Genomic DNA, 18,362 nt, shown 5'->3' on the forward strand with positions numbered 1-18,362 from the left:
AGCAAAAGATAAAATAGATCTCATAGAGGTCTATAGACCTCTCCTTATAGACCTCATATTTCCATAAACACTCTAAATGTAAATGGACTGAACTCACCAATAAAACAACCATATGCTCCTTTCAGGAGACACATCTCAATTCCAAAGACAAATATAGACTCAAAGTGAAAGGGTAGAAAATGATACTTGAAGCAAATGGCATTCAATGAAAAACGGGAGTAGCAGTACTAATATAATAGGAAATAGACTTCAAAATAAAAAAGGTAAAGAAAGATACCGAGGAACACTTCATAATAATAAAGGGAATCATGCACCAAGAAGATATAACACTTATTAATATCTATGCTCCTAATCAGGGAGCCCCAAAATATGTAAAGCAATTACTAAGAGAACTAAAGGGAGAAAGAGACCAAAATTCTATTGTAGATTACCTGAATACCCCACTGTTGGATATGGACAGATCATTCAAACAGAAAATAAAGAAGGAAATAATATCCTTAAATGACACGTTAGACCAACTGGACATAATTGACATTTACAGAGCCTTTCATCCCAAAACAGCTGCTTATACATTCTTCTCTAGTGCACATGGAACATTTTCAAGAATTGACCACATACTGGGACACAGAGATAGCCTCAACAAATATAAGAGGGTTGAAATCATACCAACCATATTCTCTGATCATAATGCTTTGAAACTAGAGATCAACTGTAAAAAGAAATCAGGAAGAACCACAAAGACATGGAGATTAAACAACATGCTACTGAAGAATAACTGGGTCAGAGAAGAAAAAAAAGGAGAGATCAAGAGATACATAGAAACGAATGATAATGATAGTACAACACATCAAAATTTTGGGACACACCAAAAGCAATCATAAGAAGAAAGTTCATATCATTACAGGCCTAGCTCCAAAAACAAGAATGAGCCCAAATAAACAATCTAACACTTCATCTTAAAAAACTAGAAAAGGAAGAACAAATGAAGCCTAAAGTTAGCAGAAAGAAAGAAAGAATCAAAATTAGAGCAGAAACAAATGAAATTGTAAACAAAAAAATATATATAGAAAAAGTAAATGCAACAAAGAGCTGGTTCTTTGAGAAGGTTGATAAAATTGACAAACCCCTGGCTAGACTGACTAAAGAAAAAAGAGAAAGGACACAAATAAACATAATCAGAGATAAAAGAGGAGAAATTATGACAGACACCGCAGAAATACAAAGGATCATGTAAGAATACTATGAAAAAGTAATAATCAAATTTAATAACCTAGAAGAAATGGACAATAACTTAGAACTTCCTAGACTGAATTAAGAAATGGAAAATCTAAATAGACCTATCAGCAGTATGAAAATTGAAACAATCGTCAAAAATCTACCAAAAAGCAAAAGTCCAGGACCAGATGGCTTCATCAGTGAATTCTACCAAACATTCAAAGAAGATTTAATACCTATTCTCCTCAAACTCTTCCAAAAAATCAAAGAGGAAGTGATACTGCCCAACTCATTTTATGAGGCCAGTGTCATCCTGATACCAAAACCTGGTAAAGATATCACACAAAAAAAACCACAGACCAACAATATCTCTCATGAACACAGGTGCAAAAATCCTAAATAAGATACTAGCGAACCGAATACAGCAACATATCAAAAAGATTATACAACACAATTAAGTGGGCTTCATCCCAGAAGCACAGGGGTGGTTCAACATATGCAAATTGATTAATGTGATACACCACATAAACAAATTAAAAAATAAGAATCATATGATTATATCAATAAATACAGAAGAAGCCTTCAACAAGATATAGCATCCATTTATGATCAAAACACTTAACAAAATCAGTATAGAAGGAAAGTACCTTAACACGATAAAGGCCATATATGACAAACCCTCAGCCAACATTATACTTAATGGTGAAAAACTAAAAACCTTCCTTATAAGGTCAGGAATAAGGCAAGGCTGTCCACTATCACCACTGTTATTCAATATAACATTGGAGGTCCTAGGGAGTGCAGTCAAGCAAGAGAAAGATATAAAAGGCATCCAAAGAGGAAACAAAGAAGTCAAACTGTCACTATTTGCAGATTACATGATTCTGTACATAGAAAACCCTAAAGACACCACAAGAACACTACTGAAAGCAATAAGCAAATACAGTAAAGTTTCTGGATACAAAACCAATGTTCAAAAATCCATAGTGTTCCTATACTCTAATAACTAAGTGTCAGATAAAGAAGTGAAAAAACATATGAAGGACCCATGTAACGAAAACTATAAGACCCTGTTAAAAGAAATCGAAGAAGATACAAAGAAATGAAAAGATATTGTGTTCTTGAATTGGAAGAATCAACATAGTTAAAATGACCTTATTACCTAAAGCATTATACAGATTTAATGCGATCCCCATCAAAATCTCATCGGCATTTTTTAAAGAAATGGAACAAAAATCATCAGATTTGTATGGAGCACAAAAGACCCCAAATTGCCCAAGCCATCCTGAGAAAAAAGAACGAGGCTAGAGGCATCACTCTGCCCGACTTCAAATTTTACTACAAAGTGACAGTAATCAAAACGTCATGGTATTGGCAGCAAAACAGACACACGGACCAGTGGAACAGAATCAAGAGTCCAGAAATAAACCCATATTTATATGGGCAAGTAAAAAAAGCCAAAAACATATAGTGGAAAAAGGAAAGCCTCTTCAATAAATGATGCTGGGAAAACTGAAGAGCCACCTGCAAAAGAATGAAACTTGACTATTGTCTATCACCACACACCAAAATTAACTCAAAATAAACCTGAATATATAACTTGAAACAATAAAATGCATAGAAGAAAACATAGAAACTAAACTCAAGGACCTTGGACTTAAAGTGGATCTTATGAATTTGACCTCAAAGGCAAGGGTAGTAAAAGCTAAAATAAATAAATAGGACTACATTCAACTAAAAAGCTTCTGTTCAGCAAAAGAAACTGTTGACAAGGTAAAAAGAGAACCATCTGAATGGGAAAATATATTTGCAAGCAACACCTCCAATAAGGGCCTAATATGCAAAGAACTCGTATGGCTCAATAACAACGAAAAAACAAAAAATCCAATAAAAAAATGACCGAAACAGACAGTTCTCCCTAGAGGACATACAGATAGCCAACAAGTATTTGAAAAGACGCTAGCTATTAGGGAAACGCAAATCAAAACCACAATGAGATACCATCTCACATCTCTTAGAATAGCTATAATCAACAGAGCAAGTAATAACAAATATTGGAGAGGATGCGAAGAAAAAGGAACCCTCATACACTGCTGGTGGGACTGCAAATTGGTATAGCCACTATGGAAAACAGTACGGAGGTTCCTCAAAAACTAAGAATTGATCTATGATATGATCCAGCAATCCTTCTACGGGGTATTTACCCCAAAGACTTGAAAAACCCATATCCGAAAAGATGTTTGCACACCGATGTTCATACCAGCATTATTCACAGTGGTCAGGACATGAAAGCAACCAAAGTGTCCTATGATAGATGATTGGCTAAAGAAGCTGCAGTACATATATACAATGGACTATTACTCAGCCATAAGAAGAGATGAAATACTGCCATTTGCAACAAAATGAATGGACCTTGAAATAATCATACTAAGCAAAATAAGCCAGACAGAAAAAGTTGAAAATCACATGATATCACTTATATGTGGGATATGAACCTAAAAGCAACAAATGAACAGGACAAACAAACAGAGACTCATGGACATGGACTAGTGGTTAGCAGAGGGGAGGAGGGAGGTAGACGGAGGGTGGGCAGGAATAAATAAATAAATTACTCCCTCCCTTTTCTATCTTAAGTCTTTGCTTTTTACTGGCTCTTTCCCATCAGCTTTTAAATATGCTTAAGACTTTTTCGTCATTTAAACCTGAAGACAAGCATGAAATGTGTACCTACTTTTCTCCACTTCACTGATGAGAAAATGGAGGCTCATGGAGATTAAGGAGAAGGATATTGAATAAGGTCCAAATCCAGGGTGTTAGAGCCTTTCATTATGATGCCATGGTATGTTCTATAGCCTCTGGTTCTGCCTAAATATTAAGCCATGGGCTGTGTAAATCTATTTTCGCTATCTTCACTAGAGGAACGGATTGATTTCTTGGCAAGCCAATCTTCTGATCAATGCTCCAACACTATGACTTCCCCTAAGGCCCTAAATGATAAAGAAAAATAGTTGGATAGATCTAATCTGTACTTTGGTTGCTCCATCTGTAAAGCGTAACCAATAATATATCTTCTTCCCACCTCCTTCTCCTACTCCTTGCCTCCAGTTCTCAGCAGTGTAATAGAGATAGCATATCTCTCCCTTAGGGAAGGTGTTCAGTTGCTGAGGGGGAAGGTGCTACATAAATGCTCAATATAACCATCTTTTGGGGAGAATCTAACTCCCTGCCTGTGCTAACAGAAAACTGTGATGTGGATGGAGCTGGGGACATTTTCTCTAGAGGGAAAAAAGCAGAGCAAGGAGGAGGAAAATTTGTTAAGCATCTGGAGGAAAGACTCAGAGAAGACCCAAGTAAAAATTTGGCTAAGCAAGTAAATCAACATTCACTGCTGCAGCTATTTGTGTCGGTCCTTTGTTAGACTTAAACCCAGGAGGAAACAAGACATGTAAAGTGTGGGATATTATTAAAGGAAAGAGAACTAGCAGTAGAGAGGAAGTGAGGGGAGTGTGAGTCTTACAAGGAAGATAAAAAGAACAAGATAAAAAAAGAAAGATGATCCAACAAAGCTAATCTCACCTTGTCAAAAAAAAGGATGGGACATAAAGAGACTGTGTGTCAATGTTCAGTCCTTAAATGTTGCTTTTATGGTAAAGATAGTAAAGCTTCTAAAATATGGAACCAAAAAAAAAAAACCTCTAAGGTCTAAATTGAAAAAATTATTTTGCTTTTAACAAGGGAATAATTGGAAAGCCAGAGATAAAATTAAATTTGAAACTAAGTTGATATAAAGTCTGAAGATTTAAAGTGTACACAGAAGTTGGTATTGGGTCAAATCTTGGGTTTTCAACTAAGTAGCTATGTGATGTTGGTCAAGTTGCATTTAATCTGAGTATCAGTTTCCTAGTTTGTAAAATTATGACGAGTGACTAGGTCAGCTATTCTCAAATTGTGGGGTATGTTCTTTTAAGAATCATTCATTTTCATGAGAGATGTTACTGAAGTAGAGAGACGGAGCTTGAGACAAGTGTGGAAAGAGAAAAGAAAATAATTACTGGAGTTTCTCAAAGATTTCTTTATAAGATACAGAATAAGATAGTTTCAAGAACTAGTTTGGGACCAATTTCACTTTTATAAATTTATATAATTAGTTAAAGGGCATATATGTAGAATCTGTCGTATCTTTTTTATGTGCACTTAACTGAAAATTGAACATTAAAGAAAGGATGGCAATAGCTGGTAGAAACAGAAGCTTGGTACAATCTGTAGGAAGTCAAGGTCCTTCTTATCCTGGTGTGTGTCTTCAGATAAACAGTGAAGAGGAGACGAGTAGCTTTTTAATTACTATTGTACAGGGATTAGTTGCCTAGGGTCAGGGCACTGCTAAGGGTAGTGAATAGCAGTATGTCTTCTATCACTCTCCTTATCAATGAGCCACAGATTTCAGAGATCAGCTGCAGCCCCCTAGAAGCACAGCACTGGCCAGGGAGTCAATCTAAACTGTAAATGACAAATCAGAATCTTGCTCTAATGCATGTTAGGCACACAGGGCTTTTCACCCATGATGTGGTCCTTGCCTGCCTCATCAGAGTCATTCTGGGATAACAGCTGTTAAACACTCCTAACTTACTAGCAATACTACATTCTATTAGTTGAGTGGGGTTTTTTGTTTTGTTTTATTTTACATTTTCAAGACACTTGCTCAGTATAGCTCTGTTTGGCTTTGAGACCTCCACCCTCATGCCTGGAGGCACCTGAACATTCACAAAAGAGCACATTCTTATAAGTAGATGTTTTTCTGAAGTTTAAAAATTCCAAAGTTAGGGGCGGGGGGAGCACTAAACTGAGCTATATTTGTTCCCAGAGAAATTTCTTCACACTCCTGCAATTCTGAGAGCTACCAATGCTCTTCTTTTCAGCTTAGCCTTCTTCTCCATTCAGTATGTCCCTTGTTCCCAGGGGCACTGAATACTCACCAGAGCATTTGACCCACACCCCCCAGGATTTTAATGATCTCTATGACTCTTGGAATAATTAACTTGATCTTTCACTTGGGGTAATTCACTGGTCATCTACCCACTGTCAGGACATTCTAAATAATTGGGACAGATTCCTGGCTACCCACCTACCAACCGCATTAGGAATCTGTCTCCAAAATCATCTCTATATTTGTTAGCCAGCTTTTGACTTGATGAGGCTTGGTCATTCATCATGAATAAGAAGGTACAACCAAATCTCTTTTTAAAATAAGTTGTAGATATAGCATAAAAAATCATTTAAGAAACTAGAAGAAAGAGAAAAAGCTACTAATAATACAATTCAAGGAAAAGGAACTCTTTCTCTCTGTCTAAGGCCCAAGAAAGGTAACAGAAGTTAAAACAAGGAGACAGAGAGAAAATGAGAAAGAAAAAATAGTTTGGCTAAATGTTCACATGAATACTTTTCTGCCATTAACACATGCTTTATTACAATTTCTCCATAACAACCACTTCTTGTTGTGCATTTGTCTATTATGTGATGTACCATGAAAGGTCTTCAATTTCTATTCCCCAATAAATACATGCTGGGGGGAGGAGGCAGAGAGGGCTAATTCAATCCCCTTTTCTCAGAATTCTTTTGTATTCCATGAGATTTAATGGATGTTCCAAAATAAGAGGTTCCATGATCAGAAATAATTTAAGAAAAGAAAATACTAAATTAGTCAAAGAAAAATTAAGCATGTTTCTTTGCTGCAAGACTTATCTGAAACTTTATTATTCTAATATGCTCTATGACCCAAAGAAGAGAGTTTATGTTGCGAAGTCATTTAGCCAGAAACTATTTTGTCAAAAGAACATCTGTTAACTTCTTGATGTTCAATTTAGAAAACATTGCCATAAATATTCCCATAAAGGACATCACACCTAAAATGTAGTAGGATTTCAATAACCACCTGACCTGTGAAGGAAAGCCAGAATTTCCAAAATGATCAACCCAAACCTTTTACTACAATGTTTATCAGAAAATGTAACTTGGTTCTATAAACCTATTTTTCCTCAGGTCAATAAACTTTTCTCAGGTCAACAAAATATTTGCAGGCAGTTAAAGAGACTACTTTGGTTCAGAGCTAGTTTCTAACTAGTGCCAGCTAGTCAGAAAGAGGCCAACCATTTCCTAATGTCAATTACCACAATATTCTTGACATTTCAGTTGGCTTATTGAATTCATCTTTGGGAGGAAGAGAAAATGATGTCAAACAGAAGGCATTTGAGAAGATACAAGTAAGAACCCAGCAGCATCCCACTAGAAAGTCTTGTATGTGACAAGTGAAATGTCATCCAAAATAACCCCAGACGAAAACACAACAAAAGTCTGGCCGAGGCCAATTAATCAAGGGGAAAATCACAGAGAGCATTCAAGGTCTTTGGCCCTACTTCTAGCCTCACTTTTGGGACTTTCAAACTGTTCGAAACTAAACCCTTTGAATGGCTGTTGAATCTATCCTAATTTTCTGAAGATGAGAGAGTTTTCAATGTTTTGTCAAACTCAGTCAGATAACAAAATCGATTAAGCAGCAGGCTTGATTTTTTTTTAACTTTTTGTCAACTACATTAATTGGTTGTTTTGGTTTCCTATTAATATAGCCTAAGTGACACAAATAGCCAATATTTTCCCCTCCCAGTATTTTTCCCACTGTTTTCTAATTTTGTTTCTTTATGTTTATGCTGTATTCTATCCTGGGTAGTCATAATGAAAAAACATCACCCATTTGCGACCTTCCCTGACTTTAAAGAAGGCTTTAGTTATCCTTTGTGATTTTATTCCATGTGACTGGAACCTTATGTCAACAATATAATAGCTTAGCTATATGCTATCTTGTTTTGTCTTCCAGAGGTTAATTGGTCTGATCTCCCCAGCACAACTGATTGTCCCACTATAACTTAAGGATAAAGTGCTCTATTTAAGGTACTCTTCTCTAATTTTGGGGCTTTGGTGTTATCATCCCAGTGATCCACCCAATAATAAGTCAATTTTACCCCATCCCTTGATGATTATGCCCTAGTTCTCAGGAGACTCTGCATGAAAAGATCAAGAATCAGTAGGAAGAACAAAACTGGAAGCCAAGTTGCAGCAGCTGGAACATACAGGAGTGAGGATAGCTGGGACTCTGCCTCAATATCAGAGCGCAATTGTCATCACTGGGGCAGTGGGATCACATATCTGGGACAGTGGCAAATAATAGCTGTATTTCCTCTCCCTGCTTGCTAGAATTCTTTCACCCTCATCCCACCTTCTTCCTTATATTGCTCCCTACACTCCTGCCTCCAGCCTAGGTTATCTAAATGCCACTTGCTTCACCTCAAACTGATGTAGAGATAAAAGCAATTAAGGAGTCTAGAGAGTACAAGTGAAGGAAATAAGACAGGGAATGGCTCACTAATCACCTTTCCTTACTACCGTCTGCTTCTGCAACTATTCTGTTATACCAAGCTGCTCACCTTGACTTTAACATACCACTCAAGATGAGCCTTTTGCTCTCCTTATTTTCCCTTCCTGGAATGCCAGCTCTTCTTTCTTGTCTCTGTCTGGCACATTCTGCTACCTAACATTAGAGGCCCAACTCAACTTTTCTCTGCAAAACTGTCCAGATTCTTCCAGAACAAATCAACTTCATGCAGACAAAACACTATTCTTATTCCTCTGCAGTGTTGCTATACACATTCTATCATAGTTCTTTATTTGTAGGTCTGTTGCCCTATTCTAGTTTTGAGTGTATGGACTTTGTTTTATTCTTTTTTGTGTTTTTAGAATTTAACAGAGTACTGGGCATTAGTAGAAGAGATTAGGTAACGACAATGCTAATTTTCATCAGTGTTTGGTAGAATTTGCCTGTGAAACCATCTGATTCTGGAATTTTCTTTTTTAGTTACAGGAAGGTCCCAATTTTCTTTCTTTTTATCAAGAAATTTATAGATTTCATCCATAAGTGAAATTTATCAGCACAAAGTTGTCATAATATTCTTTTATTATATTTAGATGTCTATAGAATTGATATTGAGTCTTATTGTTTCTGATATTTATAATTTGTTTTTTTAAATCAGTCTTGCTAGACTTATCTTTATTAATATTTATGAAAAACAATTTTTGACTCTTAATATTTTTATTACTTAATTGATATTTAGTCATTTCCTTCTTATTTACATCTTTTCTTTCTTTAAGCTTCGTTTGCTCTTCCGTTTCTTCCTGAGATGTTTGCTTAGATAATTGATTTTCAACATATCTTCTTTTCTAAGATAGACATTTAAGGCTGCACACTTTTTTTTCTTTTTTTACTTTAGTTACGTACATCCTTATATCTTGATATGCCCTATTTTTATTGTTATTTGGTTAAATATATTTTCTAACAAATTGTAATTTCTTCTTTGACCCATAGATGTTTAGAATTGTATTAATTAATTTCCTAAATTTGGGTGGAGATTTTTTGGCTATTTTTCTGTTTTTGAGTTCAAGCCTAATTCCACTCTTGTCAGAGTACATAGTATTAAATTTTCATTCTTTGGAAAATTGTTGACTTTATAGCTGGACACATATAAATTTTGGCAAATCTCACGTGTGCTTGAAAAGAATGCTTATTTTTTAGTTTATGGTGCACTGTTCTATTTAGGCCAATTAGTTCACATTGTTCAGATTGTCTATTTCATTACTGATTGGTTTCATTTTGTTTTGTTTTTTTGATCTGCTTGTTCTTTTTATTACTGAGACTAAAAATCTCCTACTTTAATTTCAGAATTCTCAATATCTCCTTTTATTAATTGATTTTGCTTTTTGTAGTATGTGCCTATCTTCTTATGATACAATACCTCTTTCTTTCTAGTAATGTTATTGCCTTTAAATTTACTTTTTCTTACAGTGAAATAGTTATATCTGCTTTCTCTTGGTTAGTATTACATGATATTCTTATTCTATATTCTTAACTCCGTGTTTTATATTTAAAGTTTGCACCTTGTAAAGAGCATATAGTTAGATTTTGTTTTTCTATATACACTCTAGCAATCTTTGTCTTTTAATTAGAGTATTTTAGCTCATTTACATGTATGTAATTACTGGTACATTTGGGGTTAAATCTACTATCTGATTATTTATCTTCCATTTATTTCATCTGCTTTTGTTATTTTTTATCCTTTCTTGTCTTCTTTTGAATCAATCAAGTACCTTTAAAACTATTTTCCTATTTTCTCCCTTAGCAGTGGTTTTAGTGACTGTCTTAGACATTTTAAGACACAGCTTTAATTTATGACAGTCTACCTAACATTACTTCTTTCACTGCTTCCCAGACAATATAGACTTCAACTGTTTTCTTTCATTGTAATTATCTATATAGTTTAAACCACAAAATGTTTTGTCACTGTTTTTCTTCATTATCAGTATTTATTTAGATTTCTTCTTTATCTTCCCACCCATGGTGATCTTCATTTCCTTCCTGTGTTATTTTGTTTTCCATATGAGATCATATACTTCTTTTTCTGCATAAAGTTTTCTTTTTAGAAGTTCTTTTAGTGCAGGTCTTTTGTAGACATATTCTCTTATGCTTTCGTCTAAATCTATATTTACATTGTTTTATTTTACGAGGATAGCTTCACTATATATAGAAATTTAAGTTGGCAGTTGTTTTCTTCCAGTTCTTTAAAGATATCGAGCTACTGAATTCTGGGATTCAGCATTTCTGTTGAAATGTCAACTATCAGTCTTGTCATTTTGAAGGAGGATGTCTTTTTTTACTTTAAAGATTTTTCTCTGTATATACTGTTTTTATCAGTTGGAATATTGTGTGTCTAAACGTGGTCTTCTTTATGCTAATCCTGCTTGAGTTTTAGAGCACTTCTTTACTCTGCAAGCTGAATGTTTTCCAGCTTATGGAAAATTCCTGGCCAGTATTTCTTTAAATGAATTATTTCTATTTCCTTCTATCTCTTCTTTTCTTGGAACTCCAATAACATGTGGTAGTCATTTTAACCATCTACCATATATTTCTTACACTCATTCTGTGCATTCAATCCTTTTATTCTCTGTATGTTTAGATATGGATATTTTCTATTAATCTTTATTTTAGTTTAATGATCATTCTTAGCCCATGTTTGATCTGCTGAATTCATAATATCTGGTGTTGTATTTTTAAGTTTTAGAATTTCAATTTGACTCTATTCTTTTTGTGGATACCAGTTTTCAGGCAAAACTCTCCGTCTTTTAAAAAAATTCCTGGATCATATCAATCATAGTTATTTTAAATTCCCTATATTATAACTTCAACATCTGGACCTGCTTCTATTCTTTTCTCTTTCTTTTTGATCTGGTCCTATTTTTTGGCATTCCTAGTAATTTTTTATTGAATGTTAAACATTGTACATGAACGATTTTCAGGATCTGGATGAATTACTCTTTCCCCTTGAAAGATTTAATTTTTTCTGACACGCAGGTGAGTATGTGAAGATAAACTTTATCCAGTCAAGGCTGGGCTTAAATATTTATTAGATCTAGTTTGTGACATATTAAAGATGCCCTTAAATTCTTTGATACTTCTCCCATTAGCTGAGGGGTTTAAGTCTCGTACTATAACAACTAGGTGGGCTCTGAAACTGCTTTAACCAATATAATATGGCAGAAGTGATGTGCCATTTTGGAACCCACATCTTAAAAGATATCCAGCTCTACTTCCTGTCTTTAGAAATGCCCAGTCTAGAGGAACGGCCACCATATAAGGAATCCAACTATACCTAGACTTCCATGTGTGAAGAAGCCCAAACTAGTCATGTGGCTAGGACTCCTAAAGAGATAAATGCTCAAATCACCCACTCCCCAGCTATTCAGACCTCTCAGCCAGGGCTCCAGATACTTTAATGATGAAGATTTCAAATGAGTCCAGCTTCAAATACTGTCTGGCTACACCTAAGGGACACCAAACAAGAACCACCCAACTCAAACTGTCAACATCTAGAACTGTGAGAGATAATAAGTTATTGTCTTAAGCCTCTAAGCGTTGATGTGGTTTGCAAAACAGTGATGGATAATGGAAACACCATCTATATCAGGATTGCCTTTTAATGCAATGGTTAACCCAAACCTTTAGTGCGTTTCTCTTCTGGATTCTTAGCTAAACCATGAGGATATTTTCCCAGAACTTCTCAATCTCATTAAGCCTCGAACCCCAACTTCTGTCTACACAGTGTTAGATGACTGCCAAAAATCTCTGCTCAGCTACTTAGCTTCCTGATTGCTGTTATCTACTATTTTCTTACTTTATCTCATTTGAGCACAGCTAGGAGTTGGTGGATGCCTTAGGGGAAATTTCACACAGAATTTCAGACTAATTTATCCAAGATTCCCTCCTTTTCAGGACTTTGGGTCTTTAATTCCTTGCTACCATGGCAGCCTCAAGCTCCAACATCTGTTTCCTCACTTAATGAGAAAATCAAAGTCCTAGGCTGCTTACCTGTTAGGTTTCTATTCCTCGTTCTATAAATTTCAAATGATCTAAGGGAATATGTGGAGGTAAATGTGGGCTGTCCCCAGAGTACCTCATTTCTCTGAGTTCTTGGCCCTTCAAGTCCCAGCTGACTTGGCTGCTCCTCAGTGCTTTCAAACTATTGTTTTGTCCAACTTTTATAGTTTGTTTTGGCAGGAGAGTTAGTTCAATACAAGTCTTTCCAATTCACCAGAAACAGAAGTTTAAGTGGTCAGGAAATCTTTCTGACCCAATGCTAATGACTGGCAGACTCCTAATGGTCTTAGATACTCTTCAATCCTTCCTTTAAACTCCTTACAGACTCAATTTCGGAATCTGCCTGCTTGCTTCTGTACCCTTCCCCCCACCCCAACATATTAACAACTTCCAGAAAACAGAGACTCAGGACTAGATGCTAGTTTGAATGAACTTTCAGTCATGACGTGAGTGAAAGGAGAGACTTGCTTATCACATCTCACTGTCCTTCTTATGCTGATGCATCCTATGATGCTTTCTGCCATGTGAGCCACCACACCACTAGTGTACTATTCTGAATCCAAATATCATATCTTTCATCCATTTTGTATACCAGGAAACTGTGGTCCAAGACTATTCAGAAAAGTCTTCATTATTATTATTATCATCGCCATCATCAGCATTATCAGAATCATCTGCTCACTGAAAAATGTGTGGAGACTGCAAATAGCTTTTTCTGGAAGTGACTCAGAGGGATGTCTCTGTTTGACCTCATCTAACCAGGAAAGAGCTGAGCCTTCTCTGACAATGAGAACAGGATATTGCAACATATGATTTTTCTTAATTCTGGCCTTTCAATTTTGGCAAACAGAAACATCCCAACCTTGTGACTTATAGAAAGCAAAAGCCCAAAAGGCTAGGCTTCAGACTATATATATATGTATAATAATATATATAATATATATATATAAAGAAATCAACAGTTTCCACTGTAAGGGACTTTCAGTTGATACCTGATGAATTGTTTTGCCTTTAGTTTCCAATTTAAAAAGTATTTACCCACCACAATATCTGATATTAAGTTATACTTTCTTCTTTAACTGTGTACATTTATTCAGTGGTACAAATGACCAGGTATTCAGTTATCATAATTATGTTTAAAACTCATCATGCAGAGTCTGTTACAAAAAAAAGGATGGTTTGGGGAAATGTTACAAAAGTCAATGTATTTAAAATGCTATGTCGCTCCCACCCCTGAGAGATAGGAAAGTAAGCAAAAAGAAGTAGAGCAAGCAAATGAGGGAGAAGAAGAAAATAGTCAATTATAGAGATAAAAGAAAAGTTGGCAGATGCATGTTCAAGTTTTTAAAGATATCTCAGGGCTCTCTAGATTTCTTTTATATTAACTTCTCACTACTAACCAATTATGTTGTTTTCTTTAGTTGATCAAAATGTGTTTACCTAGATTCTATAAATTACTTCTGTTTCCATGTCCATGTTTACCCCAAGGACATGTCCTTCTGGTACATTCTGCATTTGATCTTTTACTGGCTTGAGAGGCTGGAAATAAGAAAGATTTCTATTTTCCAAATTTCACATCTACAACTGGATCAGTTCTCTTTTAGCTCATCTTCTTTCTGTACCTTATCATATTCATCAGGTTGCAACTAATGGATACTTTCAACATTGTGCCTAGAAATCTTCTTAGCCAAATCCAAAAGTTGATTAGGGATACATTCCACTCTCCAAGGTACTAGTTTGCTAGTCGTTTCATTACTGTATAACATGGGTTGCTGTTTTCTAGCCACCCTTAAAACTTTCCTCACCGTGTTTTTCAGCCTTAGCTTACAGTTTGCCCATCATTTTTCTGGCCTCCACTAGGACAAACCTAATGCCACATACTTTAGGATTTTGTTATGGGCATCAATTTCTGTATGTATCAGTAATTGCTATCCAGTATATCATCCCAAAACTTACCAGCTAAAACAATAAATTTTGTTGTTTCTCTTTAGTTTCCAGGCTGACTAAGCAGTTTTGTTGATCTGGCTCAGTCTTGACAGTTCTCTTCTGGATTTCCTCATACGTCTACTGTTAATGGGTAGGTTGGCCAAGGACTCTGTTTCGAGTGTGTTGGCTCAGCTCTCCTCCACATGCTTCCTCCCCCTCTACTGGGCCATCCTAGCTTGTTCTCGTGGAAGAGGCAGGGCTCCAAGAAACCAGAGATCACAAGATCTCTCAAAGTCCAGGCTAAAACTAGGCATACCGCCATTCAAACAACTTTCTGCTGGCTAGAAAAAGTCACAATGCCAGCCCATCCCCACAAGCTGGGGAAAATAGATACCACCCTGCAAGTTTACATGACAAAGTGCATGGATACAGAGAGAGGTGAACATTTGGAGAAATTTTTTATAATCAATCTACCACAAGCTATGACAGAAGTCAATGCAGGGTGAGTAGGAAGCAATAAACTAAGAGCATTATATGCAATGAGAGCTTCAAGACAAGGTGGTATCTGAGCTCAGTCTGATTAGATGAATAGAAGTTAGTTAAATGAATAGAAGGAGAAATATTCCAATATAGAAACTAGCACATGCAAAGACATTAAGCTGAGAAAAATCAGTTTCTGAGAGCACAGGTACACCGTATTTTTTTGACTTGCAGTGTCCCCTCCCATCCTGTTCTCAGGCTTCTGTCCTCTGCTTAGAGAAATTATAAATCTTTTTCCAGGAAAGCTTTAATTAATTCTTTCCCCTTTCTGATCTATTAGTGTAATCTCATGTGGCCTTGGCACTGGAGTCAGAATGTCTAGGTTTGAATCCAATTTTTCCACCTACCATCTAAATATCCTCTCTGTAACTTAGTTTCCTCATTTGTAAAATGGTGATGACAGCTTATAGGGCTGTTGTAAGAAGTGATTTAAATAATCCATATAAAATGCTTAGAGCAATACCTGGCACCTAGTAAGCTTTTATAAACATTATTGGCTTTTAATGTTGTTATTAATATTGTTATTGTTAATGCAAAGTGCCAGTTAGCCATTCTGAATGGAACTTGTTCTGTATCTTACCTTTTCTGTGTTCTCCCTTCCTGAACAAATGAAGCCCCCTATGCTGAAGCCGGGCAGGGGTGATAAGAGCCTGAGAATGCTGTGAGCAGAGAGCAGAGCTAGGCAGTACCTGCAGAGGGTGGGCCAAAGGCAGATTCAGGAGCCTGCCCGAGGAGCTAATCAAGACTGGGATCAAAGTTCTACTATTAAGAGGCCTATTTGAGAGGCATTGAAGCAGGAACTACTGCCTCTGGGGCTGAGCAAATGGGTTTGGGAGGGAAGATCTCAGAGAAGGCCTAAAAGGATTCCATCCATAGCTGTAGGGCAGTCTCACTTACCTGACTTAAACTGCTTTCTCAATTAAAATAAAACCCCTTTGAAGGGAGGAGACACAGGCCGCAGATTGAGTTCAATCCCCAATGACCAATTATTTAACAATCATTTCTATAATGAAATGTCCATAAAAACCCCTAAATGACGAGGTTCTGAGAGCTTCCACACTGATGAAGACATTGAGGTACAGAGAGAGTAGTTCACCCCAAGTCCATGGAGACAGAAGCTCCTACACTCAGGACCTTATGTACCTCTTCACCGGGCTATTTATTTTTATCTTTCACAATCATCTATAATAGTAAGAATAGAATTTTCCTAAATTCTATGAGTCATTCCAGCAAATTATCAAATCTAAAGAAGAGGTTGTGAGAATCGCCGAATTTGTAGCCAGGTTGGACAGAAATGCAGATAGCCTGGGTGCCTCATTAAAACTGGCATCCAAAGTAGGAGGCAATCTTATGATACTGAACCCTTAAACTGTGGAGTCTGAATTGAAATGTTGGATATGAAGTTGATGTCAGAGAATTGGAGAATCAGAGACATTCATTTATTCATTCATTCATTCATTCACGACGTTCAACACTTTACTCAGACTTCCAGTTTAGGACTCTAGTTAAGTCTTCCTCCCTATTCCAAAATTAGCCTCTAACATGACCACCCAAAACCTGTAGTTGTCATAAAATCTCAAACTTTTATCTGGTAAAAAGCTGACTATATCACTTCTCTTCCCAGGGTTTCTCTATATCAAGCCCTAGCCACTGCACGCACTTCTATGTTCCTCACCATAGAACACTGCACCTTTTTCCTACCTAATCAGAGAAGATACTGAGATCAGAGTTCCTCAAAATCCAGCTCAGACTTCACATTGAATTTCCACAGATTTGTAGACTTGGAGGTATAAACCTATCCCTTCTTCCCTGCCTTCCTTCCTGCTCCTGGGCAGAAAAGACTGAACTCCTGCTTTAATCTGCTGACTTGAAACCAGGAGGCAGTTTTGGAACAAGCAAACCCAAATGTAACACAAAGATATTCTCCAGATAACTAGTTCCTAAGCCATGCAATTCTAGTCAACATTTAAATTTTCTGAAAAAAGTAAGTTAGTTACTACAAATGGGGAGATCCAAAATCTACTGCTATTTAATTTACTTGAAGAAATACGAGATATTCCACAAATATTCTATGATGGATTAAGATTGTTAGAGCATTATAGATAAACTTCACGTCCAGTTATAAAAGAATAGTTAATATTATAGTTATAATGCATAAATAAAGGTAGCATTTACTAACACTAAATTTGTTTGTGAAAACATTTTAATAGCATTGAGAAATGTTAACAATCTAAGAGTAGGTGGAAAAAAGTTAGCATACAGAGCAATGTATAAAATATGATGCCAAAAAAGATTACATGCATGCACAGAAAGCAGGCTATGGAAGCACATGCATCAAAATGTTAATAATGTTATTAATTTTCTTTTATAATTTTGTGTATTTTCCAAAAGTTTCTGTATCAACATCTGGTCACCTCCCAATGTGGGTTAATTTTTTTCTTTAGGAACCACCAAGCAAAATCCAAATGCCAATAAGTTAGCTTCAACAGTGCATAAATTTGCTTGTTAAATTGCTCTCTATCAGAATAATAGCGAGCAGTTCATTCTTTCCGTAATGAATTATTTCATTTCTCTCTAAGATGGGCACAATCTTAAATTTATCTTTATCAATTTCCTCAAATTAAGCTGCAGCAAGACCTACTTTCCTCTGGCTTGTTACAAGTGTTATCTCTAATGAGAAATACAATTTAACAAATGCAGGGGATGAGATGCCTGAGCAATGGCAAACATTTGGCAGATTCATTTGAGTGCTCAAAACTCACAATAAGATTTTATAGAATCACACACTCTCATGTCCTTCATTACCTTAGTTAGAATTCAACCAATGGGCTCATGCGTGACAATGAGCCTCACCCTTCTAGAAAAGGCACCAGAGAGCTTTCCTTCCTCCCTTCCTTCCTTCCTTCCTTCCTTCCTTCCTTCCTTCCTTCCTTCCTTCCTTCCTTCCTTCCTTCCTTCTTTCCTTTCTTTTTCTTTCTGGTTTTTAAGGTTTTGTTTGAGTAGTTTGTAGCCATCATCATGTTTGATTCTGATAGGCAAGGAAGGGAGAGAAGAATCTTGGACCCATTTTAGAGTCTGAGACATTGAGGCTGAAGTGGGCTCCTGGCAGGGTCAAGGTCACAGCTAATAGAGATGAGAACTCTGAAGCTGCATGAGGCCATGTCCTGGGCAAGCAACGGTAGTCCCCAATGACCACCCCATGCTGCCA

General features: G+C 36.3%; 1 long non-coding RNA gene across 1 annotated transcript in view; it reads left to right on the forward strand.

The window, feature by feature from the left end:
* Positions 1-14,670: 14,670 nt before the first annotated feature.
* Positions 14,671-18,362, forward strand: part of LOC107501463 — a 40,875-nt gene continuing 37,183 nt past the window's right edge. The window contains exon 1 of the long non-coding RNA XR_001594773.2: positions 14,671-14,765. This is a non-coding gene — a long non-coding RNA (uncharacterized LOC107501463). The remainder of the gene's footprint in view (positions 14,766-18,362) is intronic.

The sequence above is a fragment of the Rousettus aegyptiacus genome, unplaced genomic scaffold (assembly GCF_014176215.1).
Source record: "Rousettus aegyptiacus isolate mRouAeg1 unplaced genomic scaffold, mRouAeg1.p scaffold_m13_p_6, whole genome shotgun sequence".
Lineage (NCBI taxonomy): Eukaryota > Metazoa > Chordata > Mammalia > Chiroptera > Pteropodidae > Rousettus > Rousettus aegyptiacus.